The following is a 23742-nucleotide window of genomic DNA, read 5'->3' as shown; positions in this document are numbered from 1 at the left end:
ATCTCCAGTTTACTAGACAGGCGCTTTAACCAACTAAGCCACAGCACCTCTTTTGCATCTGATCTCCTGTCCTTCCTCATGTAATCATTTAGAAGTGAAATCCACTTTTTTTAAGGCTGGGCTTCTGTTGCAATATAACTTTACAAAATGTTTTCCAATTGACTGAAACTCCATTGCACAAAACGAGCATGTCATTAATCGTTGATTTAGAGTGGACTGCATTGCCCAGTGTGTGTATTGAGGAGCACATGTTCGCCTTTACTGGGGAGCAATTTTGCACTCATGAATGTGGCAAAACATTCAAATCCGTAAGTGGGTGAACATTAAAGTCCTAGATGCTGCAAATCTCTATATCTGGATACGGAATGACTGAAAAAAGTTATGTCTCCAGTGTCAAAATGTGTGTAATGCACTAGTAATTCATTTCCTTTATTGACCAGTGAGGTAGCCATGTATGGAGGTGCTGTAGAGTGAAAATCAAGTTTCAAATGGGCAGCGATCCTTGTGCCTGGATAGCTCAGTCGGTAGAGCATCAGACTTTTAATCTGAGGGTCCAGGGTTCAAGTCCCTGTTCAGGCGTACCTTTGCTTCTTTTACAAAAAATTAAGCAGGAAATATGAATTGCTCATTCTAATATGTGCTATTTCTGATGGCATCGCAACCTTGGGCAATATGATTCTAAGGTAGTGGAGTCCAGAGTTCTTGGATGCTTTGCCAACATTTCAAGCCTGACTGTGCTTCTAAATAGCATGAAATAGCAATCTTTGTACAAAGTTTTAATATTGGGGAGACAGATTGGTCGAAAAAAAAGCAGACAGGCGCTGCTGAGATTCGAACTCAGGATCTCCTGTTTACTAGACAGGCGCTTTAACCAACTAAGCCACAGCACCTTTTTTGCATCTGGTCTCCTTTCCTTCCTCATGTAATCATTTAGAAGTGAAATCCACTTTTTTAAGGCTGGGCTTCTGTTGCAATATAACTTTTCAAAATGTTTTCCAATTGACTGAAACTCCATTGCACAAAACGAGCATGTCATTAATCGTCGATTTAGAGTGGACTGCATTGCCCAGTGTGTGCATTGAGGAGCACATGTTCGTCTTTACTGGGGAGCAAGTTTGCACTCATGAATGTGGCAAAACATTCAAATCCGTAAGTGGGTGAACATTAAAGTCCTAGATGCTGCAAATCTCTATATCTGGATACGGAATGACTGAAAAAAGTTATGTCTCCAGTGTCAAAATGTGTGTAATGCACTAGTAATTCATTTCCTTTATTGACCAGTGAGGTAGCCATGTATGGAGGTGCTGTAGAGTGAAAATCAAGTTTCAAATGGGCAGTGATCCTTGTGCCTGGATAGCTCAGTCGGTAGAGCATCAGACTTTTAATCTGAGGGTCCAGGGTTCAAGTCCCTGTTCAGGCGTATCTTTGCTTCTTTTACAAAAAATTTAGCAGGAAATATGAATTGCTCATTCTAATATGTGCTATTTCTGATGGCATCGCAACCTTGGGCAATATGACTCTAAGGTAGTGGAGTCCAGAATTCTTGGATGCTTTGCCAACATTTCAAGCCTGACTGTGCTTCTAAATAGCATGAAATAGCAATCTTTGTACAAAGTTTTAATATTGGGGAGACAGATTGGTCGAAAAAAAAGCAGACAGGCGCTGCTGAGATTCGAACTCAGGATCTCCTGTTTACTAGACAGGCGCTTTAACCAACTAAGCCACAGCACCTTTTTTGCATCTGGTCTCCTTTCCTTCCTCATGTAATCATTTAGAAGTGAAATCCACTTTTTTAAGGCTGGGCTTCTGTTGCAATATAACTTTTCAAAATGTTTTCCAATTGACTGAAACTCCATTGCACAAAACGAGCATGTCATTAATCGTCGATTTAGAGTGGACTGCATTGCCCAGTGTGTGCATTGAGGAGCACATGTTCGTCTTTACTGGGGAGCAAGTTTGCACTCATGAATGTGGCAAAACATTCAAATCCGTAAGTGGGTGAACATTAAAGTCCTAGATGCTGCAAATCTCTATATCTGGATACGGAATGACTGAAAAAAGTTATGTCTCCAGTGTCAAAATGTGTGTAATGCACTAGTAATTCATTTCCTTTATTGACCAGTGAGGTAGCCATGTATGGAGGTGCTGTAGAGTGAAAATCAAGTTTCAAATGGGCAGTGATCCTTGTGCCTGGATAGCTCAGTCGGTAGAGCATCAGACTTTTAATCTGAGGGTCCAGGGTTCAAGTCCCTGTTCAGGCGTACCTTTGCTTCTTTTACAAAAAATTAAGCAGGAAATATGAATTGCTCATTCTAATATGTGCTATTTCTGATGGCATCGCAACCTTGGGCAATATGATTCTAAGGTAGTGGAGTCCAGAGTTCTTGGATGCTTTGCCAACATTTCAAGCCTGACTGTGCTTCTAAATAGCATGAAATAGCAATCTTTGTACAAAGTTTTAATATTGGGGAGACAGATTGGTCGAAAAAAAAGCAGACAGGCGCTGCTGAGATTCAAACTCAGGATCTCCTGTTTACTAGACAGGCGCTTTAACCAACTAAGCCACAGCACCTTTTTTGCATCTGGTCTCCTTTCCTTCCTCATGTAATCAATCAGAAGTGAAATCCACTTTTTTAAGGCTGGGCTTCTGTTGCAATATAACTTTTCAAAATGTTTTCCAATTGACTGAAACTCCATTGCACAAAACGAGCATGTCATTAATCGTCGATTTAGAGTGGACTGCATTGCCCAGTGTGTGCATTGAGGAGCACATGTTCGTCTTTACTGGGGGGCAAGTTTGCACTCATGAATGTGGCAAAACATTCAAATCCGTAAGTGGGTGAACATTAAAGTCCTAGATGCTGCAAATCTCTATATCTGGATACGGAATGACTGAAAAAAGTTATGTCTCCAGTGTCAAAATGTGTGTAATGCACTAGTAATTCATTTCCTTTATTGACCAGTGAGGTAGCCATGTATGGAGGTGCTGTAGAGTGAAAATCAAGTTTCAAATGGGCAGTGATCCTTGTGCCTGGATAGCTCAGTCGGTAGAGCATCGGACTTTTAATCTGAGGGTCCAGGGTTCAAGTCCCTGTTCAGGCGTACCTTTGCTTCTTTTACAAAAAATTTAGCAGGAAATATGAATTGCTCATTCTAATATGTGCTATTTCTGATGGCATCGCAACCTTGGGCAATATGACTCTAAGGTAGTGGAGTCCAGAATTCTTGGATGCTTTGCCAACATTTCAAGCCTGACTGTGCTTCTAAATAGCATGAAATAACAATCTTTGTACAAAGTTTTAATATTGGGGAGACAGATTGGTCGAAAAAAAAGCAGACAGGCGCTGCTGAGGTTCGAACTCAGGATCTTCAGTTTACTAGACAGGCGCTTTAACCAACTAAGCCACAGCACCTCTTTTGCATCTGATCTCCTGTCCTTCCTCATGTAATCATTTAGAAGTGAAATCCACTTTTTTTAAGGCTGGGCTTCTGTTGCAATATAACTTTACAAAATGTTTTCCAATTGACTGAAACTCCATTGCACAAAACGAGCATGTCATTAATCGTTGATTTAGAGTGGACTGCATTGCCCAGTGTGTGTATTGAGGAGCACATGTTCGCCTTTACTGGGGAGCAATTTTGCACTCATGAATGTGGCAAAACATTCAAATCCGTAAGTGGGTGAACATTAAAGTCCTAGATGCTGCAAATCTCTATATCTGGATACGGAATGACTGAAAAAAGTTATGTCTCCAGTGTCAAAATGTGTGTAATGCACTAGTAATTCATTTCCTTTATTGACCAGTGAGGTAGCCATGTATGGAGGTGCTGTAGAGTGAAAATCAAGTTTCAAATGGGCAGCGATCCTTGTGCCTGGATAGCTCAGTCGGTAGAGCATCAGACTTTTAATCTGAGGGTCCAGGGTTCAAGTCCCTGTTCAGGCGTACCTTTGCTTCTTTTACAAAAAATTAAGCAGGAAATATGAATTGCTCATTCTAATATGTGCTATTTCTGATGGCATCGCAACCTTGGGCAATATGATTCTAAGGTAGTGGAGTCCAGAGTTCTTGGATGCTTTGCCAACATTTCAAGCCTGACTGTGCTTCTAAATAGCATGAAATAGCAATCTTTGTACAAAGTTTTAATATTGGGGAGACAGATTGGTCGAAAAAAAAGCAGACAGGCGCTGCTGAGATTCGAACTCAGGATCTCCTGTTTACTAGACAGGCGCTTTAACCAACTAAGCCACAGCACCTTTTTTGCATCTGGTCTCCTTTCCTTCCTCATGTAATCATTTAGAAGTGAAATCCACTTTTTTAAGGCTGGGCTTCTGTTGCAATATAACTTTTCAAAATGTTTTCCAATTGACTGAAACTCCATTGCACAAAACGAGCATGTCATTAATCGTCGATTTAGAGTGGACTGCATTGCCCAGTGTGTGCATTGAGGAGCACATGTTCGTCTTTACTGGGGAGCAAGTTTGCACTCATGAATGTGGCAAAACATTCAAATCCGTAAGTGGGTGAACATTAAAGTCCTAGATGCTGCAAATCTCTATATCTGGATACTGAATGACTGAAAAAAGTTATGTCTCCAGTGTCAAAATGTGTGTAATCCACTAGTAATTCATTTCCTTTATTGACCAGTGAGGTAGCCATGTATGGAGGTGCTGTAGAGTGAAAATCAAGTTTCAAATGGGCAGTGATCCTTGTGCCTGGATAGCTCAGTCGGTAGAGCATCAGACTTTTAATCTGAGGGTCCAGGGTTCAAGTCCCTGTTCAGGCGTATCTTTGCTTCTTTTACAAAAAATTTAGCAGGAAATATGAATTGCTCATTCTAATATGTGCTATTTCTGATGGCATCGCAACCTTGGGCAATATGACTCTAAGGTAGTGGAGTCCAGAATTCTTGGATGCTTTGCCAACATTTCAAGCCTGACTGTGCTTCTAAATAGCATGAAATAGCAATCTTTGTACAAAGTTTTAATATTGGGGAGACAGATTGGTCGAAAAAAAAGCAGACAGGCGCTGCTGAGATTCGAACTCAGGATCTCCTGTTTACTAGACAGGCGCTTTAACCAACTAAGCCACAGCACCTTTTTTGCATCTGGTCTCCTTTCCTTCCTCATGTAATCATTTAGAAGTGAAATCCACTTTTTTAAGGCTGGGCTTCTGTTGCAATATAACTTTTCAAAATGTTTTCCAATTGACTGAAACTCCATTGCACAAAACGAGCATGTCATTAATCGTCGATTTAGAGTGGACTGCATTGCCCAGTGTGTGCATTGAGGAGCACATGTTCGTCTTTACTGGGGAGCAAGTTTGCACTCATGAATGTGGCAAAACATTCAAATCCGTAAGTGGGTGAACATTAAAGTCCTAGATGCTGCAAATCTCTATATCTGGATACGGAATGACTGAAAAAAGTTATGTCTCCAGTGTCAAAATGTGTGTAATGCACTAGTAATTCATTTCCTTTATTGACCAGTGAGGTAGCCATGTATGGAGGTGCTGTAGAGTGAAAATCAAGTTTCAAATGGGCAGTGATCCTTGTGCCTGGATAGCTCAGTCGGTAGAGCATCAGACTTTTAATCTGAGGGTCCAGGGTTCAAGTCCCTGTTCAGGCGTACCTTTGCTTCTTTTACAAAAAATTAAGCAGGAAATATGAATTGCTCATTCTAATATGTGCTATTTCTGATGGCATCGCAACCTTGGGCAATATGACTCTAAGGTAGTGGAGTCCAGAGTTCTTGGATGCTTTGCCAACATTTCAAGCCTGACTGTGCTTCTAAATAGCATGAAACAGCAATCTTTGTACAAAGTTTTAATATTGGGGAGACAGATTGGTCGAAAAAAAAGCAGACAGGCGCTGCTGAGATTCGAACTCAGGATCTCCTGTTTACTAGACAGGCGCTTTAACCAACTAAGCCACAGCACCTTTTTTGCATCTGTTCTCCTTTCCTTCCTCATGTAATCATTTAGAAGTGAAATCCACTTTTTTTAAGGCTGGGCTTCTGTTGCAATATAACTTTACAAAATGTTTTCCAATTGACTGAAACTCCATTGCACAAAACGAGCATGTCATTAATCGTTGATTTAGAGTGGACTGCATTGCCCAGTGTGTGTATTGAGGAGCACATGTTCGCCTTTACTGGGGAGCAATTTTGCACTCATGAATGTGGCAAAACATTCAAATCCGTAAGTGGGTGAACATTAAAGTCCTAGATGCTGCAAATCTCTATATCTGGATACGGAATGACTGAAAAAAGTTATGTCTCCAGTGTCAAAATGTGTGTAATGCACTAGTAATTCATTTCCTTTATTGACCAGTGAGGTAGCCATGTATGGAGGTGCTGTAGAGTGAAAATCAAGTTTCAAATGGGCAGTGATCCTTGTGCCTGGATAGCTCAGTCGGTAGAGCATCAGACTTTTAATCTGAGGGTCCAGGGTTCAAGTCCCTGTTCAGGCGTACCTTTGCTTCTTTTACAAAAAATTAAGCAGGAAATATGAATTGCTCATTCTAATATGTGCTATTTCTGATGGCATCGCAACCTTGGGCAATATGATTCTAAGGTAGTGGAGTCCAGAGTTCTTGGATGCTTTGCCAACATTTCAAGCCTGACTGTGCTTCTAAATAGCATGAAATAGCAATCTTTGTACAAAGTTTTAATATTGGGGAGACAGATTGGTCGAAAAAAAAGCAGACAGGCGCTGCTGAGATTCGAACTCAGGATCTCCTGTTTACTAGACAGGCGCTTTAACCAACTAAGCCACAGCACCTTTTTTGCATCTGGTCTCCTTTCCTTCCTCATGTAATCATTTAGAAGTGAAATCCACTTTTTTAAGGCTGGGCTTCTGTTGCAATATAACTTTTCAAAATGTTTTCCAATTGACTGAAACTCCATTGCACAAAACGAGCATGTCATTAATCGTCGATTTAGAGTGGACTGCATTGCCCAGTGTGTGCATTGAGGAGCACATGTTCGTCTTTACTGGGGAGCAAGTTTGCACTCATGAATGTGGCAAAACATTCAAATCCGTAAGTGGGTGAACATTAAAGTCCTAGATGCTGCAAATCTCTATATCTGGATACTGAATGACTGAAAAAAGTTATGTCTCCAGTGTCAAAATGTGTGTAATCCACTAGTAATTCATTTCCTTTATTGACCAGTGAGGTAGCCATGTATGGAGGTGCTGTAGAGTGAAAATCAAGTTTCAAATGGGCAGTGATCCTTGTGCCTGGATAGCTCAGTCGGTAGAGCATCAGACTTTTAATCTGAGGGTCCAGGGTTCAAGTCCCTGTTCAGGCGTATCTTTGCTTCTTTTACAAAAAATTTAGCAGGAAATATGAATTGCTCATTCTAATATGTGCTATTTCTGATGGCATCGCAACCTTGGGCAATATGACTCTAAGGTAGTGGAGTCCAGAATTCTTGGATGCTTTGCCAACATTTCAAGCCTGACTGTGCTTCTAAATAGCATGAAATAGCAATCTTTGTACAAAGTTTTAATATTGGGGAGACAGATTGGTCGAAAAAAAAGCAGACAGGCGCTGCTGAGATTCGAACTCAGGATCTCCTGTTTACTAGACAGGCGCTTTAACCAACTAAGCCACAGCACCTTTTTTGCATCTGGTCTCCTTTCCTTCCTCATGTAATCATTTAGAAGTGAAATCCACTTTTTTAAGGCTGGGCTTCTGTTGCAATATAACTTTTCAAAATGTTTTCCAATTGACTGAAACTCCATTGCACAAAACGAGCATGTCATTAATCGTCGATTTAGAGTGGACTGCATTGCCCAGTGTGTGCATTGAGGAGCACATGTTCGTCTTTACTGGGGAGCAAGTTTGCACTCATGAATGTGGCAAAACATTCAAATCCGTAAGTGGGTGAACATTAAAGTCCTAGATGCTGCAAATCTCTATATCTGGATACGGAATGACTGAAAAAAGTTATGTCTCCAGTGTCAAAATGTGTGTAATGCACTAGTAATTCATTTCCTTTATTGACCAGTGAGGTAGCCATGTATGGAGGTGCTGTAGAGTGAAAATCAAGTTTCAAATGGGCAGTGATCCTTGTGCCTGGATAGCTCAGTCGGTAGAGCATCAGACTTTTAATCTGAGGGTCCAGGGTTCAAGTCCCTGTTCAGGCGTACCTTTGCTTCTTTTACAAAAAATTAAGCAGGAAATATGAATTGCTCATTCTAATATGTGCTATTTCTGATGGCATCGCAACCTTGGGCAATATGACTCTAAGGTAGTGGAGTCCAGAGTTCTTGGATGCTTTGCCAACATTTCAAGCCTGACTGTGCTTCTAAATAGCATGAAACAGCAATCTTTGTACAAAGTTTTAATATTGGGGAGACAGATTGGTCGAAAAAAAAGCAGACAGGCGCTGCTGAGATTCGAACTCAGGATCTCCTGTTTACTAGACAGGCGCTTTAACCAACTAAGCCACAGCACCTTTTTTGCATCTGTTCTCCTTTCCTTCCTCATGTAATCATTTAGAAGTGAAATCCACTTTTTTTAAGGCTGGGCTTCTGTTGCAATATAACTTTACAAAATGTTTTCCAATTGACTGAAACTCCATTGCACAAAACGAGCATGTCATTAATCGTTGATTTAGAGTGGACTGCATTGCCCAGTGTGTGTATTGAGGAGCACATGTTCGCCTTTACTGGGGAGCAATTTTGCACTCATGAATGTGGCAAAACATTCAAATCCGTAAGTGGGTGAACATTAAAGTCCTAGATGCTGCAAATCTCTATATCTGGATACGGAATGACTGAAAAAAGTTATGTCTCCAGTGTCAAAATGTGTGTAATGCACTAGTAATTCATTTCCTTTATTGACCAGTGAGGTAGCCATGTATGGAGGTGCTGTAGAGTGAAAATCAAGTTTCAAATGGGCAGTGATCCTTGTGCCTGGATAGCTCAGTCGGTAGAGCATCAGACTTTTAATCTGAGGGTCCAGGGTTCAAGTCCCTGTTCAGGCGTACCTTTGCTTCTTTTACAAAAAATTAAGCAGGAAATATGAATTGCTCATTCTAATATGTGCTATTTCTGATGGCATCGCAACCTTGGGCAATATGATTCTAAGGTAGTGGAGTCCAGAGTTCTTGGATGCTTTGCCAACATTTCAAGCCTGACTGTGCTTCTAAATAGCATGAAATAGCAATCTTTGTACAAAGTTTTAATATTGGGGAGACAGATTGGTCGAAAAAAAAGCAGACAGGCGCTGCTGAGATTCGAACTCAGGATCTCCTGTTTACTAGACAGGCGCTTTAACCAACTAAGCCACAGCACCTTTTTTGCATCTGGTCTCCTTTCCTTCCTCATGTAATCATTTAGAAGTGAAATCCACTTTTTTAAGGCTGGGCTTCTGTTGCAATATAACTTTTCAAAATGTTTTCCAATTGACTGAAACTCCATTGCACAAAACGAGCATGTCATTAATCGTCGATTTAGAGTGGACTGCATTGCCCAGTGTGTGCATTGAGGAGCACATGTTCGTCTTTACTGGGGAGCAAGTTTGCACTCATGAATGTGGCAAAACATTCAAATCCGTAAGTGGGTGAACATTAAAGTCCTAGATGCTGCAAATCTCTATATCTGGATACTGAATGACTGAAAAAAGTTATGTCTCCAGTGTCAAAATGTGTGTAATCCACTAGTAATTCATTTCCTTTATTGACCAGTGAGGTAGCCATGTATGGAGGTGCTGTAGAGTGAAAATCAAGTTTCAAATGGGCAGTGATCCTTGTGCCTGGATAGCTCAGTCGGTAGAGCATCAGACTTTTAATCTGAGGGTCCAGGGTTCAAGTCCCTGTTCAGGCGTATCTTTGCTTCTTTTACAAAAAATTTAGCAGGAAATATGAATTGCTCATTCTAATATGTGCTATTTCTGATGGCATCGCAACCTTGGGCAATATGACTCTAAGGTAGTGGAGTCCAGAATTCTTGGATGCTTTGCCAACATTTCAAGCCTGACTGTGCTTCTAAATAGCATGAAATAGCAATCTTTGTACAAAGTTTTAATATTGGGGAGACAGATTGGTCGAAAAAAAAGCAGACAGGCGCTGCTGAGATTCGAACTCAGGATCTCCTGTTTACTAGACAGGCGCTTTAACCAACTAAGCCACAGCACCTTTTTTGCATCTGGTCTCCTTTCCTTCCTCATGTAATCATTTAGAAGTGAAATCCACTTTTTTAAGGCTGGGCTTCTGTTGCAATATAACTTTTCAAAATGTTTTCCAATTGACTGAAACTCCATTGCACAAAACGAGCATGTCATTAATCGTCGATTTAGAGTGGACTGCATTGCCCAGTGTGTGCATTGAGGAGCACATGTTCGTCTTTACTGGGGAGCAAGTTTGCACTCATGAATGTGGCAAAACATTCAAATCCGTAAGTGGGTGAACATTAAAGTCCTAGATGCTGCAAATCTCTATATCTGGATACGGAATGACTGAAAAAAGTTATGTCTCCAGTGTCAAAATGTGTGTAATGCACTAGTAATTCATTTCCTTTATTGACCAGTGAGGTAGCCATGTATGGAGGTGCTGTAGAGTGAAAATCAAGTTTCAAATGGGCAGTGATCCTTGTGCCTGGATAGCTCAGTCGGTAGAGCATCAGACTTTTAATCTGAGGGTCCAGGGTTCAAGTCCCTGTTCAGGCGTACCTTTGCTTCTTTTACAAAAAATTAAGCAGGAAATATGAATTGCTCATTCTAATATGTGCTATTTCTGATGGCATCGCAACCTTGGGCAATATGACTCTAAGGTAGTGGAGTCCAGAGTTCTTGGATGCTTTGCCAACATTTCAAGCCTGACTGTGCTTCTAAATAGCATGAAACAGCAATCTTTGTACAAAGTTTTAATATTGGGGAGACAGATTGGTCGAAAAAAAAGCAGACAGGCGCTGCTGAGATTCGAACTCAGGATCTCCTGTTTACTAGACAGGCGCTTTAACCAACTAAGCCACAGCACCTTTTTTGCATCTGTTCTCCTTTCCTTCCTCATGTAATCATTTAGAAGTGAAATCCACTTTTTTTAAGGCTGGGCTTCTGTTGCAATATAACTTTACAAAATGTTTTCCAATTGACTGAAACTCCATTGCACAAAACGAGCATGTCATTAATCGTTGATTTAGAGTGGACTGCATTGCCCAGTGTGTGTATTGAGGAGCACATGTTCGCCTTTACTGGGGAGCAATTTTGCACTCATGAATGTGGCAAAACATTCAAATCCGTAAGTGGGTGAACATTAAAGTCCTAGATGCTGCAAATCTCTATATCTGGATACGGAATGACTGAAAAAAGTTATGTCTCCAGTGTCAAAATGTGTGTAATGCACTAGTAATTCATTTCCTTTATTGACCAGTGAGGTAGCCATGTATGGAGGTGCTGTAGAGTGAAAATCAAGTTTCAAATGGGCAGTGATCCTTGTGCCTGGATAGCTCAGTCGGTAGAGCATCAGACTTTTAATCTGAGGGTCCAGGGTTCAAGTCCCTGTTCAGGCGTACCTTTGCTTCTTTTACAAAAAATTAAGCAGGAAATATGAATTGCTCATTCTAATATGTGCTATTTCTGATGGCATCGCAACCTTGGGCAATATGATTCTAAGGTAGTGGAGTCCAGAGTTCTTGGATGCTTTGCCAACATTTCAAGCCTGACTGTGCTTCTAAATAGCATGAAATAGCAATCTTTGTACAAAGTTTTAATATTGGGGAGACAGATTGGTCGAAAAAAAAGCAGACAGGCGCTGCTGAGATTCGAACTCAGGATCTCCTGTTTACTAGACAGGCGCTTTAACCAACTAAGCCACAGCACCTTTTTTGCATCTGGTCTCCTTTCCTTCCTCATGTAATCATTTAGAAGTGAAATCCACTTTTTTAAGGCTGGGCTTCTGTTGCAATATAACTTTTCAAAATGTTTTCCAATTGACTGAAACTCCATTGCACAAAACGAGCATGTCATTAATCGTCGATTTAGAGTGGACTGCATTGCCCAGTGTGTGCATTGAGGAGCACATGTTCGTCTTTACTGGGGAGCAAGTTTGCACTCATGAATGTGGCAAAACATTCAAATCCGTAAGTGGGTGAACATTAAAGTCCTAGATGCTGCAAATCTCTATATCTGGATACGGAATGACTGAAAAAAGTTATGTCTCCAGTGTCAAAATGTGTGTAATGCACTAGTAATTCATTTCCTTTATTGACCAGTGAGGTAGCCATGTATGGAGGTGCTGTAGAGTGAAAATCAAGTTTCAAATGGGCAGTGATCCTTGTGCCTGGATAGCTCAGTCGGTAGAGCATCAGACTTTTAATCTGAGGGTCCAGGGTTCAAGTCCCTGTTCAGGCGTACCTTTGCTTCTTTTACAAAAAATTAAGCAGGAAATATGAATTGCTCATTCTAATATGTGCTATTTCTGATGGCATCGCAACCTTGGGCAATATGATTCTAAGGTAGTGGAGTCCAGAGTTCTTGGATGCTTTGCCAACATTTCAAGCCTGACTGTGCTTCTAAATAGCATGAAATAGCAATCTTTGTACAAAGTTTTAATATTGGGGAGACAGATTGGTCGAAAAAAAAGCAGACAGGCGCTGCTGAGATTCGAACTCAGGATCTCCTGTTTACTAGACAGGCGCTTTAACCAACTAAGCCACAGCACCTTTTTTGCATCTGGTCTCCTTTCCTTCCTCATGTAATCATTTAGAAGTGAAATCCACTTTTTTAAGGCTGGGCTTCTGTTGCAATATAACTTTTCAAAATGTTTTCCAATTGACTGAAACTCCATTGCACAAAACGAGCATGTCATTAATCGTCGATTTAGAGTGGACTGCATTGCCCAGTGTGTGCATTGAGGAGCACATGTTCGTCTTTACTGGGGAGCAAGTTTGCACTCATGAATGTGGCAAAACATTCAAATCCGTAAGTGGGTGAACATTAAAGTCCTAGATGCTGCAAATCTCTATATCTGGATACGGAATGACTGAAAAAAGTTATGTCTCCAGTGTCAAAATGTGTGTAATGCACTAGTAATTCATTTCCTTTATTGACCAGTGAGGTAGCCATGTATGGAGGTGCTGTAGAGTGAAAATCAAGTTTCAAATGGGCAGTGATCCCTGTGCCTGGATAGCTCAGTCGGTAGAGCATCAGACTTTTAATCTGAGGGTCCAGGATTCATGTCCCTGTTCAGGCGTATCTTTGCTTCTTTTACAAAAAATTTAGCAGGAAATATGAATTGCTCATTCTAATATGTGCTATTTCTGATGGCATCGCAACCTTGGGCAATATGACTCTAAGGTAGTGGAGTCCAGAATTCTTGGATGCTTTGCCAACATTTCAAGCCTGACTGTGCTTCTAAATAGCATGAAATAACAATCTTTGTACAAAGTTTTAATATTGGGGAGACAGATTGGTCGAAAAAAAAGCAGACAGGCGCTGCTGAGATTCGAACTCAGGATCTCCTGTTTACTAGACAGGCGCTTTAACCAACTAAGCCACAGCACCTCTTTTGCATCTGATCTCCTTTCCTTCCTCATGTAATCATTTAGAAGTGAAATCCACTTTTTTTAAGGCTGGGCTTCTGTTGCAATATAACTTTACAAAATGTTTTCCAATTGACTGAAACTCCATTGCACAAAACGAGCATGTCATTAATCGTTGATTTAGAGTGGACTGCATTGCCCAGTGTGTGTATTGAGGAGCACATGTTCGCCTTTACTGGGGAGCAATTTTGCACTCATGAATGTGGCAAAACATTCAAATCCGTAAGTGGGTGAACATTAAAGTCCTAGATGCTGCAAATCTCTATATCTGGATACGGAATGACTGAAAAAAGTTATGTCTCCAGTGTCAAAATGTGTGTAATGCACTAGTAATTCATTTCCTTTATTGACCAGTGAGGTAGCCATGTATGGAGGTGCTGTAGAGTGAAAATCAAGTTTCAAATGGGCAGTGATCCCTGTGCCTGGATAGCTCAGTCGGTAGAGCATCAGACTTTTAATCTGAGGGTCCAGGATTCAAGTCCCTGTTCAGGCGTACCTTTGCTTCTTTTACAAAAAATTAAGCAGGAAATATGAATTGCTCATTCTAATATGTGCTATTTCTGATGGCATCGCAACCTTGGGCAATATGATTCTAAGGTAGTGGAGTCCAGAGTTCTTGGATGCTTTGCCAACATTTCAAGCCTGACTGTGCTTCTAAATAGCATGAAATAGCAATCTTTGTACAAAGTTTTAATATTGGGGAGACAGATTGGTCGAAAAAAAAGCAGACAGGCGCTGCTGAGATTCGAACTCAGGATCTCCTGTTTACTAGACAGGCGCTTTAACCAACTAAGCCACAGCACCTTTTTTGCATCTGGTCTCCTTTCCTTCCTCATGTAATCATTTAGAAGTGAAATCCACTTTTTTAAGGCTGGGCTTCTGTTGCAATATAACTTTTCAAAATGTTTTCCAATTGACTGAAACTCCATTGCACAAAACGAGCATGTCATTAATCGTCGATTTAGAGTGGACTGCATTGCCCAGTGTGTGCATTGAGGAGCACATGTTCGTCTTTACTGGGGAGCAAGTTTGCACTCATGAATGTGGCAAAACATTCAAATCCGTAAGTGGGTGAACATTAAAGTCCTAGATGCTGCAAATCTCTATATCTGGATACTGAATGACTGAAAAAAGTTATGTCTCCAGTGTCAAAATGTGTGTAATCCACTAGTAATTCATTTCCTTTATTGACCAGTGAGGTAGCCATGTATGGAGGTGCTGTAGAGTGAAAATCAAGTTTCAAATGGGCAGTGATCCTTGTGCCTGGATAGCTCAGTCGGTAGAGCATCAGACTTTTAATCTGAGGGTCCAGGGTTCAAGTCCCTGTTCAGGCGTATCTTTGCTTCTTTTACAAAAAATTTAGCAGGAAATATGAATTGCTCATTCTAATATGTGCTATTTCTGATGGCATCGCAACCTTGGGCAATATGACTCTAAGGTAGTGGAGTCCAGAATTCTTGGATGCTTTGCCAACATTTCAAGCCTGACTGTGCTTCTAAATAGCATGAAATAGCAATCTTTGTACAAAGTTTTAATATTGGGGAGACAGATTGGTCGAAAAAAAAGCAGACAGGCGCTGCTGAGATTCGAACTCAGGATCTCCTGTTTACTAGACAGGCGCTTTAACCAACTAAGCCACAGCACCTTTTTTGCATCTGGTCTCCTTTCCTTCCTCATGTAATCATTTAGAAGTGAAATCCACTTTTTTAAGGCTGGGCTTCTGTTGCAATATAACTTTTCAAAATGTTTTCCAATTGACTGAAACTCCATTGCACAAAACGAGCATGTCATTAATCGTCGATTTAGAGTGGACTGCATTGCCCAGTGTGTGCATTGAGGAGCACATGTTCGTCTTTACTGGGGAGCAAGTTTGCACTCATGAATGTGGCAAAACATTCAAATCCGTAAGTGGGTGAACATTAAAGTCCTAGATGCTGCAAATCTCTATATCTGGATACGGAATGACTGAAAAAAGTTATGTCTCCAGTGTCAAAATGTGTGTAATGCACTAGTAATTCATTTCCTTTATTGACCAGTGAGGTAGCCATGTATGGAGGTGCTGTAGAGTGAAAATCAAGTTTCAAATGGGCAGTGATCCTTGTGCCTGGATAGCTCAGTCGGTAGAGCATCAGACTTTTAATCTGAGGGTCCAGGGTTCAAGTCCCTGTTCAGGCGTACCTTTGCTTCTTTTACAAAAAATTAAGCAGGAAATATGAATTGCTCATTCTAATATGTGCTATTTCTGATGGCATCGCAACCTTGGGCAATATGACTCTAAGGTAGTGGAGTCCAGAGTTCTTGGATGCTTTGCCAACATTTCAAGCCTGACTGTGCTTCTAAATAGCATGAAACAGCAATCTTTGTACAAAGTTTTAATATTGGGGAGACAGATTGGTCGAAAAAAAAGCAGACAGGCGCTGCTGAGATTCGAACTCAGGATCTCCTGTTTACTAGACAGGCGCTTTAACCAACTAAGCCACAGCACCTTTTTTGCATCTGTTCTCCTTTCCTTCCTCATGTAATCATTTAGAAGTGAAATCCACTTTTTTTAAGGCTGGGCTTCTGTTGCAATATAACTTTACAAAATGTTTTCCAATTGACTGAAACTCCATTGCACAAAACGAGCATGTCATTAATCGTTGATTTAGAGTGGACTGCATTGCCCAGTGTGTGTATTGAGGAGCACATGTTCGCCTTTACTGGGGAGCAATTTTGCACTCATGAATGTGGCAAAACATTCAAATCCGTAAGTGGGTGAACATTAAAGTCCTAGATGCTGCAAATCTCTATATCTGGATACGGAATGACTGAAAAAAGTTATGTCTCCAGTGTCAAAATGTGTGTAATGCACTAGTAATTCATTTCCTTTATTGACCAGTGAGGTAGCCATGTATGGAGGTGCTGTAGAGTGAAAATCAAGTTTCAAATGGGCAGTGATCCTTGTGCCTGGATAGCTCAGTCGGTAGAGCATCAGACTTTTAATCTGAGGGTCCAGGGTTCAAGTCCCTGTTCAGGCGTACCTTTGCTTCTTTTACAAAAAATTAAGCAGGAAATATGAATTGCTCATTCTAATATGTGCTATTTCTGATGGCATCGCAACCTTGGGCAATATGATTCTAAGGTAGTGGAGTCCAGAGTTCTTGGATGCTTTGCCAACATTTCAAGCCTGACTGTGCTTCTAAATAGCATGAAATAGCAATCTTTGTACAAAGTTTTAATATTGGGGAGACAGATTGGTCGAAAAAAAAGCAGACAGGCGCTGCTGAGATTCGAACTCAGGATCTCCTGTTTACTAGACAGGCGCTTTAACCAACTAAGCCACAGCACCTTTTTTGCATCTGGTCTCCTTTCCTTCCTCATGTAATCATTTAGAAGTGAAATCCACTTTTTTAAGGCTGGGCTTCTGTTGCAATATAACTTTTCAAAATGTTTTCCAATTGACTGAAACTCCATTGCACAAAACGAGCATGTCATTAATCGTCGATTTAGAGTGGACTGCATTGCCCAGTGTGTGCATTGAGGAGCACATGTTCGTCTTTACTGGGGAGCAAGTTTGCACTCATGAATGTGGCAAAACATTCAAATCCGTAAGTGGGTGAACATTAAAGTCCTAGATGCTGCAAATCTCTATATCTGGATACTGAATGACTGAAAAAAGTTATGTCTCCAGTGTCAAAATGTGTGTAATCCACTAGTAATTCATTTCCTTTATTGACCAGTGAGGTAGCCATGTATGGAGGTGCTGTAGAGTGAAAATCAAGTTTCAAATGGGCAGTGATCCTTGTGCCTGGATAGCTCAGTCGGTAGAGCATCAGACTTTTAATCTGAGGGTCCAGGGTTCAAGTCCCTGTTCAGGCGTATCTTTGCTTCTTTTACAAAAAATTTAGCAGGAAATATGAATTGCTCATTCTAATATGTGCTATTTCTGATGGCATCGCAACCTTGGGCAATATGACTCTAAGGTAGTGGAGTCCAGAATTCTTGGATGCTTTGCCAACATTTCAAGCCTGACTGTGCTTCTAAATAGCATGAAATAGCAATCTTTGTACAAAGTTTTAATATTGGGGAGACAGATTGGTCGAAAAAAAAGCAGACAGGCGCTGCTGAGATTCGAACTCAGGATCTCCTGTTTACTAGACAGGCGCTTTAACCAACTAAGCCACAGCACCTTTTTTGCATCTGGTCTCCTTTCCTTCCTCATGTAATCATTTAGAAGTGAAATCCACTTTTTTAAGGCTGGGCTTCTGTTGCAATATAACTTTTCAAAATGTTTTCCAATTGACTGAAACTCCATTGCACAAAACGAGCATGTCATTAATCGTCGATTTAGAGTGGACTGCATTGCCCAGTGTGTGCATTGAGGAGCACATGTTCGTCTTTACTGGGGAGCAAGTTTGCACTCATGAATGTGGCAAAACATTCAAATCCGTAAGTGGGTGAACATTAAAGTCCTAGATGCTGCAAATCTCTATATCTGGATACGGAATGACTGAAAAAAGTTATGTCTCCAGTGTCAAAATGTGTGTAATGCACTAGTAATTCATTTCCTTTATTGACCAGTGAGGTAGCCATGTATGGAGGTGCTGTAGAGTGAAAATCAAGTTTCAAATGGGCAGTGATCCTTGTGCCTGGATAGCTCAGTCGGTAGAGCATCAGACTTTTAATCTGAGGGTCCAGGGTTCAAGTCCCTGTTCAGGCGTACCTTTGCTTCTTTTACAAAAAATTAAGCAGGAAATATGAATTGCTCATTCTAATATGTGCTATTTCTGATGGCATCGCAACCTTGGGCAATATGACTCTAAGGTAGTGGAGTCCAGAGTTCTTGGATGCTTTGCCAACATTTCAAGCCTGACTGTGCTTCTAAATAGCATGAAACAGCAATCTTTGTACAAAGTTTTAATATTGGGGAGACAGATTGGTCGAAAAAAAAGCAGACAGGCGCTGCTGAGATTCGAACTCAGGATCTCCTGTTTACTAGACAGGCGCTTTAACCAACTAAGCCACAGCACCTTTTTTGCATCTGTTCTCCTTTCCTTCCTCATGTAATCATTTAGAAGTGAAATCCACTTTTTTTAAGGCTGGGCTTCTGTTGCAATATAACTTTACAAAATGTTTTCCAATTGACTGAAACTCCATTGCACAAAACGAGCATGTCATTAATCGTTGATTTAGAGTGGACTGCATTGCCCAGTGTGTGTATTGAGGAGCACATGTTCGCCTTTACTGGGGAGCAATTTTGCACTCATGAATGTGGCAAAACATTCAAATCCGTAAGTGGGTGAACATTAAAGTCCTAGATGCTGCAAATCTCTATATCTGGATACGGAATGACTGAAAAAAGTTATGTCTCCAGTGTCAAAATGTGTGTAATGCACTAGTAATTCATTTCCTTTATTGACCAGTGAGGTAGCCATGTATGGAGGTGCTGTAGAGTGAAAATCAAGTTTCAAATGGGCAGTGATCCTTGTGCCTGGATAGCTCAGTCGGTAGAGCATCAGACTTTTAATCTGAGGGTCCAGGGTTCAAGTCCCTGTTCAGGCGTACCTTTGCTTCTTTTACAAAAAATTAAGCAGGAAATATGAATTGCTCATTCTAATATGTGCTATTTCTGATGGCATCGCAACCTTGGGCAATATGATTCTAAGGTAGTGGAGTCCAGAGTTCTTGGATGCTTTGCCAACATTTCAAGCCTGACTGTGCTTCTAAATAGCATGAAATAGCAATCTTTGTACAAAGTTTTAATATTGGGGAGACAGATTGGTCGAAAAAAAAGCAGACAGGCGCTGCTGAGATTCGAACTCAGGATCTCCTGTTTACTAGACAGGCGCTTTAACCAACTAAGCCACAGCACCTTTTTTGCATCTGGTCTCCTTTCCTTCCTCATGTAATCATTTAGAAGTGAAATCCACTTTTTTAAGGCTGGGCTTCTGTTGCAATATAACTTTTCAAAATGTTTTCCAATTGACTGAAACTCCATTGCACAAAACGAGCATGTCATTAATCGTCGATTTAGAGTGGACTGCATTGCCCAGTGTGTGCATTGAGGAGCACATGTTCGTCTTTACTGGGGAGCAAGTTTGCACTCATGAATGTGGCAAAACATTCAAATCCGTAAGTGGGTGAACATTAAAGTCCTAGATGCTGCAAATCTCTATATCTGGATACGGAATGACTGAAAAAAGTTATGTCTCCAGTGTCAAAATGTGTGTAATGCACTAGTAATTCATTTCCTTTATTGACCAGTGAGGTAGCCATGTATGGAGGTGCTGTAGAGTGAAAATCAAGTTTCAAATGGGCAGTGATCCTTGTGCCTGGATAGCTCAGTCGGTAGAGCATCAGACTTTTAATCTGAGGGTCCAGGGTTCAAGTCCCTGTTCAGGCGTACCTTTGCTTCTTTTACAAAAAATTAAGCAGGAAATATGAATTGCTCATTCTAATATGTGCTATTTCTGATGGCATCGCAACCTTGGGCAATATGATTCTAAGGTAGTGGAGTCCAGAGTTCTTGGATGCTTTGCCAACATTTCAAGCCTGACTGTGCTTCTAAATAGCATGAAATAGCAATCTTTGTACAAAGTTTTAATATTGGGGAGACAGATTGGTCGAAAAAAAAGCAGACAGGCGCTGCTGAGATTCGAACTCAGGATCTCCTGTTTACTAGACAGGCGCTTTAACCAACTAAGCCACAGCACCTTTTTTGCATCTGGTCTCCTTTCCTTCCTCATGTAATCATTTAGAAGTGAAATCCACTTTTTTAAGGCTGGGCTTCTGTTGCAATATAACTTTTCAAAATGTTTTCCAATTGACTGAAACTCCATTGCACAAAACGAGCATGTCATTAATCGTCGATTTAGAGTGGACTGCATTGCCCAGTGTGTGCATTGAGGAGCACATGTTCGTCTTTACTGGGGAGCAAGTTTGCACTCATGAATGTGGCAAAACATTCAAATCCGTAAGTGGGTGAACATTAAAGTCCTAGATGCTGCAAATCTCTATATCTGGATACGGAATGACTGAAAAAAGTTATGTCTCCAGTGTCAAAATGTGTGTAATGCACTAGTAATTCATTTCCTTTATTGACCAGTGAGGTAGCCATGTATGGAGGTGCTGTAGAGTGAAAATCAAGTTTCAAATGGGCAGTGATCCCTGTGCCTGGATAGCTCAGTCGGTAGAGCATCAGACTTTTAATCTGAGGGTCCAGGATTCATGTCCCTGTTCAGGCGTATCTTTGCTTCTTTTACAAAAAATTTAGCAGGAAATATGAATTGCTCATTCTAATATGTGCTATTTCTGATGGCATCGCAACCTTGGGCAATATGACTCTAAGGTAGTGGAGTCCAGAATTCTTGGATGCTTTGCCAACATTTCAAGCCTGACTGTGCTTCTAAATAGCATGAAATAACAATCTTTGTACAAAGTTTTAATATTGGGGAGACAGATTGGTCGAAAAAAAAGCAGACAGGCGCTGCTGAGATTCGAACTCAGGATCTCCTGTTTACTAGACAGGCGCTTTAACCAACTAAGCCACAGCACCTCTTTTGCATCTGATCTCCTTTCCTTCCTCATGTAATCATTTAGAAGTGAAATCCACTTTTTTTAAGGCTGGGCTTCTGTTGCAATATAACTTTACAAAATGTTTTCCAATTGACTGAAACTCCATTGCACAAAACGAGCATGTCATTAATCGTTGATTTAGAGTGGACTGCATTGCCCAGTGTGTGTATTGAGGAGCACATGTTCGCCTTTACTGGGGAGCAATTTTGCACTCATGAATGTGGCAAAACATTCAAATCCGTAAGTGGGTGAACATTAAAGTCCTAGATGCTGCAAATCTCTATATCTGGATACGGAATGACTGAAAAAAGTTATGTCTCCAGTGTCAAAATGTGTGTAATGCACTAGTAATTCATTTCCTTTATTGACCAGTGAGGTAGCCATGTATGGAGGTGCTGTAGAGTGAAAATCAAGTTTCAAATGGGCAGTGATCCCTGTGCCTGGATAGCTCAGTCGGTAGAGCATCAGACTTTTAATCTGAGGGTCCAGGATTCAAGTCCCTGTTCAGGCGTACCTTTGCTTCTTTTACAAAAAATTAAGCAGGAAATATGAATTGCTCATTCTAATATGTGCTGTTTCTGATGGCATCGCAACCTTGGGCAATATGACTCTAAGGTAGTGGAGTCCAGAGTTCTTGGATGCTTTGCCAACATTTCAAGCCTGACTGTGCTTCTAAATAGCATGAAATAGCAATCTTTGTACAAAGTTTTAATATTGGGGAGACAGATTGGTCGAAAAAAAAGCAGACAGGCGCTGCTGAGATTCAAACTCAGGATCTCCTGTTTACTAGACAGGCGCTTTAACCAACTAAGCCACAGCACCTTTTTTGCATCTGGTCTCCTTTCCTTCCTCATGTAATCAATCAGAAGTGAAATCCACTTTTTTAAGGCTGGGCTTGTGTTGCAATATAACTTTTCAAAATGTTTTCCAATTGACTGAAACTCCATTGCACAAAACGAGCATGTCATTAATCGTCGATTTAGAGTGGACTGCATTGCCCAGTGTGTGCATTGAGGAGCACATGTTCGTCTTTACTGGGGAGCAAGTTTGCACTCATGAATGTGGCAAAACATTCAAATCCGTAAGTGGGTGAACATTAAAGTCCTAGATGCTGCAAATCTCTATATCTGGATACGGAATGACTGAAAAAAGTTATGTCTCCAGTGTCAAAATGTGTGTAATGCACTAGTAATTCATTTCCTTTATTGACCAGTGAGGTAGCCATGTATGGAGGTGCTGTAGAGTGAAAATCAAGTTTCAAATGGGCAGTGATCCTTGTGCCTGGATAGCTCAGTCAGTAGAGCATCAGACTTTTAATCTGAGGGTCCAGGGTTCAAGTCCCTGTTCAGGCGTACCTTTGCTTCTTTTACAAAAAATTTAGCAGGAAATATGAATTGCTCATTCTAATATGTGCTATTTCTGATGGCATCGCAACCTTGGGCAATATGACTCTAAGGTAGTGGAGTCCAGAGTTCTTGGATGCTTTGCCAACATATCAAGCCTGACTGTGCTTCTAAATTGCATGAAATAGCAATCTTTGTACAAAGTTTTAATATTGGGGAGACAGATTGGTCGAAAAAAAGCAGACAGGCGCTGCTGAGATTCGAACTCAGGATCTCCTGTTTACTAGACAGGCGCTTTAACCAACTAAGCCACAGCACCTTTTTTGCATCTGGTCTCCTTTCCTTCCTCATGTAATCATTAAAAAGTGAAATCCACTTTTTTAAGGCTGGGCTTCTGTTGCAATATAACTTTTCAAAATGTTTTCCAATTGACTGAAACTCCATTGCACAAAACGAGCATGTCATTAATCGTCGATTTAGAGTGGACTGCATTGCCCAGTGTGTGCATTGAGGAGCACATGTTCGTCTTTACTGGGGAGCAAGTTTGCACTCATTAATGTGGCAAAACATTCAAATCCGTAAATGGGTGAACATTAAAGTCCTAGATGCTGCAAATCTCTATATCTGGATACGGAATGACTGAAAAAAGTTATGTCTCCAGTGTCAAAATGTGTGTAATGCACTAGTAATTCATTTCCTTTATTGACCAGTGAGGTAGCCATGTATGGAGGTGCTGTAGAGTGAAAATCAAGTTTCAAATGGGCAGTGATCCCTGTGCCTGGATAGCTCAGTCGGTAGAGCATCAGACTTTTAATCTGAGGGTCCAGGGTTCAAGTCCCTGTTCAGGTGTATCTTTGCTTCTTTTACAAAAAATTTAGCAGGAAATATGAATTGCTCATTCTAATATGTGCTATTTCTGATGGCATCGCAACCTTGGGCAATATGACTCTAAGGTAGTGGAGTCCAGAGTTCTTGGATGCTTTGCCAACATTTCAAGCCTGACTGTGCTTCTAAATAGCATGAAACAGCAATCTTTGTACAAAGTTTTAATATTGGGGAGACAGATTGGTCGAAAAAAAAGCAGACAGGCGCTGCTGAGATTCGAACTCAGGATCTCCTGTTTACTAGACAGGCGCTTTAACCAACTAAGCCACAGCACCTTTTTTGCATCTGTTCTCCTTTCCTTCCTCATGTAATCATTTAGAAGTAAAATCCACTTTTTTTAAGGCTGGACTTCTGTTGCAATATAACTTTACAAAATGTTTTCCAATTGACTGAAACTCCATTGCACAAAACGA

At 40.8% G+C, this 23742-nt stretch overlaps 25 non-coding genes across 25 annotated transcripts; all 25 read right to left on the bottom strand.

The window, feature by feature from the left end:
• Positions 1–816: 816 nt before the first annotated feature.
• TRNAT-AGU (transfer RNA threonine (anticodon AGU)) lies at positions 817–890 on the bottom strand. The gene has a single exon. It is a non-coding gene; the product is annotated as a tRNA-Thr (tRNA).
• A 767-nt stretch (positions 891–1657) lies between these two features.
• On the bottom strand, positions 1658–1731 carry TRNAT-AGU (transfer RNA threonine (anticodon AGU)). Its single transcript has one exon. It is a non-coding gene; the product is annotated as a tRNA-Thr (tRNA).
• Positions 1732–4181: 2450 nt separating this feature from the next.
• On the bottom strand, positions 4182–4255 carry TRNAT-AGU (transfer RNA threonine (anticodon AGU)). The gene has a single exon. It is a non-coding gene; the product is annotated as a tRNA-Thr (tRNA).
• Positions 4256–5022: 767 nt separating this feature from the next.
• Positions 5023–5096, bottom strand: TRNAT-AGU (transfer RNA threonine (anticodon AGU)). The gene has a single exon. It is a non-coding gene; the product is annotated as a tRNA-Thr (tRNA).
• Positions 5097–5863: 767 nt separating this feature from the next.
• On the bottom strand, positions 5864–5937 carry TRNAT-AGU (transfer RNA threonine (anticodon AGU)). Its single transcript has one exon. It is a non-coding gene; the product is annotated as a tRNA-Thr (tRNA).
• Positions 5938–6705: 768 nt separating this feature from the next.
• TRNAT-AGU (transfer RNA threonine (anticodon AGU)) lies at positions 6706–6779 on the bottom strand. The gene has a single exon. It is a non-coding gene; the product is annotated as a tRNA-Thr (tRNA).
• A 767-nt stretch (positions 6780–7546) lies between these two features.
• Positions 7547–7620, bottom strand: TRNAT-AGU (transfer RNA threonine (anticodon AGU)). The gene has a single exon. It is a non-coding gene; the product is annotated as a tRNA-Thr (tRNA).
• A 767-nt stretch (positions 7621–8387) lies between these two features.
• Positions 8388–8461, bottom strand: TRNAT-AGU (transfer RNA threonine (anticodon AGU)). The gene has a single exon. It is a non-coding gene; the product is annotated as a tRNA-Thr (tRNA).
• Positions 8462–9229: 768 nt separating this feature from the next.
• TRNAT-AGU (transfer RNA threonine (anticodon AGU)) lies at positions 9230–9303 on the bottom strand. The gene has a single exon. It is a non-coding gene; the product is annotated as a tRNA-Thr (tRNA).
• Positions 9304–10070: 767 nt separating this feature from the next.
• TRNAT-AGU (transfer RNA threonine (anticodon AGU)) lies at positions 10071–10144 on the bottom strand. Its single transcript has one exon. It is a non-coding gene; the product is annotated as a tRNA-Thr (tRNA).
• Positions 10145–10911: 767 nt separating this feature from the next.
• TRNAT-AGU (transfer RNA threonine (anticodon AGU)) lies at positions 10912–10985 on the bottom strand. The gene has a single exon. It is a non-coding gene; the product is annotated as a tRNA-Thr (tRNA).
• Positions 10986–11753: 768 nt separating this feature from the next.
• Positions 11754–11827, bottom strand: TRNAT-AGU (transfer RNA threonine (anticodon AGU)). Its single transcript has one exon. It is a non-coding gene; the product is annotated as a tRNA-Thr (tRNA).
• Positions 11828–12594: 767 nt separating this feature from the next.
• Positions 12595–12668, bottom strand: TRNAT-AGU (transfer RNA threonine (anticodon AGU)). The gene has a single exon. It is a non-coding gene; the product is annotated as a tRNA-Thr (tRNA).
• Positions 12669–13435: 767 nt separating this feature from the next.
• Positions 13436–13509, bottom strand: TRNAT-AGU (transfer RNA threonine (anticodon AGU)). The gene has a single exon. It is a non-coding gene; the product is annotated as a tRNA-Thr (tRNA).
• Positions 13510–14277: 768 nt separating this feature from the next.
• On the bottom strand, positions 14278–14351 carry TRNAT-AGU (transfer RNA threonine (anticodon AGU)). Its single transcript has one exon. It is a non-coding gene; the product is annotated as a tRNA-Thr (tRNA).
• A 767-nt stretch (positions 14352–15118) lies between these two features.
• TRNAT-AGU (transfer RNA threonine (anticodon AGU)) lies at positions 15119–15192 on the bottom strand. The gene has a single exon. It is a non-coding gene; the product is annotated as a tRNA-Thr (tRNA).
• Positions 15193–15959: 767 nt separating this feature from the next.
• TRNAT-AGU (transfer RNA threonine (anticodon AGU)) lies at positions 15960–16033 on the bottom strand. The gene has a single exon. It is a non-coding gene; the product is annotated as a tRNA-Thr (tRNA).
• A 768-nt stretch (positions 16034–16801) lies between these two features.
• TRNAT-AGU (transfer RNA threonine (anticodon AGU)) lies at positions 16802–16875 on the bottom strand. The gene has a single exon. It is a non-coding gene; the product is annotated as a tRNA-Thr (tRNA).
• Positions 16876–17642: 767 nt separating this feature from the next.
• Positions 17643–17716, bottom strand: TRNAT-AGU (transfer RNA threonine (anticodon AGU)). The gene has a single exon. It is a non-coding gene; the product is annotated as a tRNA-Thr (tRNA).
• A 767-nt stretch (positions 17717–18483) lies between these two features.
• On the bottom strand, positions 18484–18557 carry TRNAT-AGU (transfer RNA threonine (anticodon AGU)). Its single transcript has one exon. It is a non-coding gene; the product is annotated as a tRNA-Thr (tRNA).
• A 768-nt stretch (positions 18558–19325) lies between these two features.
• Positions 19326–19399, bottom strand: TRNAT-AGU (transfer RNA threonine (anticodon AGU)). The gene has a single exon. It is a non-coding gene; the product is annotated as a tRNA-Thr (tRNA).
• A 767-nt stretch (positions 19400–20166) lies between these two features.
• TRNAT-AGU (transfer RNA threonine (anticodon AGU)) lies at positions 20167–20240 on the bottom strand. The gene has a single exon. It is a non-coding gene; the product is annotated as a tRNA-Thr (tRNA).
• Positions 20241–21007: 767 nt separating this feature from the next.
• On the bottom strand, positions 21008–21081 carry TRNAT-AGU (transfer RNA threonine (anticodon AGU)). The gene has a single exon. It is a non-coding gene; the product is annotated as a tRNA-Thr (tRNA).
• A 1608-nt stretch (positions 21082–22689) lies between these two features.
• Positions 22690–22763, bottom strand: TRNAT-AGU (transfer RNA threonine (anticodon AGU)). Its single transcript has one exon. It is a non-coding gene; the product is annotated as a tRNA-Thr (tRNA).
• Positions 22764–23530: 767 nt separating this feature from the next.
• Positions 23531–23604, bottom strand: TRNAT-AGU (transfer RNA threonine (anticodon AGU)). The gene has a single exon. It is a non-coding gene; the product is annotated as a tRNA-Thr (tRNA).
• Positions 23605–23742: the final 138 nt, after the last annotated feature.

The sequence above is a fragment of the Ambystoma mexicanum genome, unplaced genomic scaffold (genome assembly GCF_040938575.1).
Source record: "Ambystoma mexicanum isolate Mex_15411 unplaced genomic scaffold, UKY_AmexF1_1 Mex_scaf1, whole genome shotgun sequence".
Taxonomy (NCBI): Eukaryota; Metazoa; Chordata; class Amphibia; order Caudata; family Ambystomatidae; genus Ambystoma; species Ambystoma mexicanum.
This window is presented reverse-complemented; position numbering and strand designations above follow the sequence as displayed.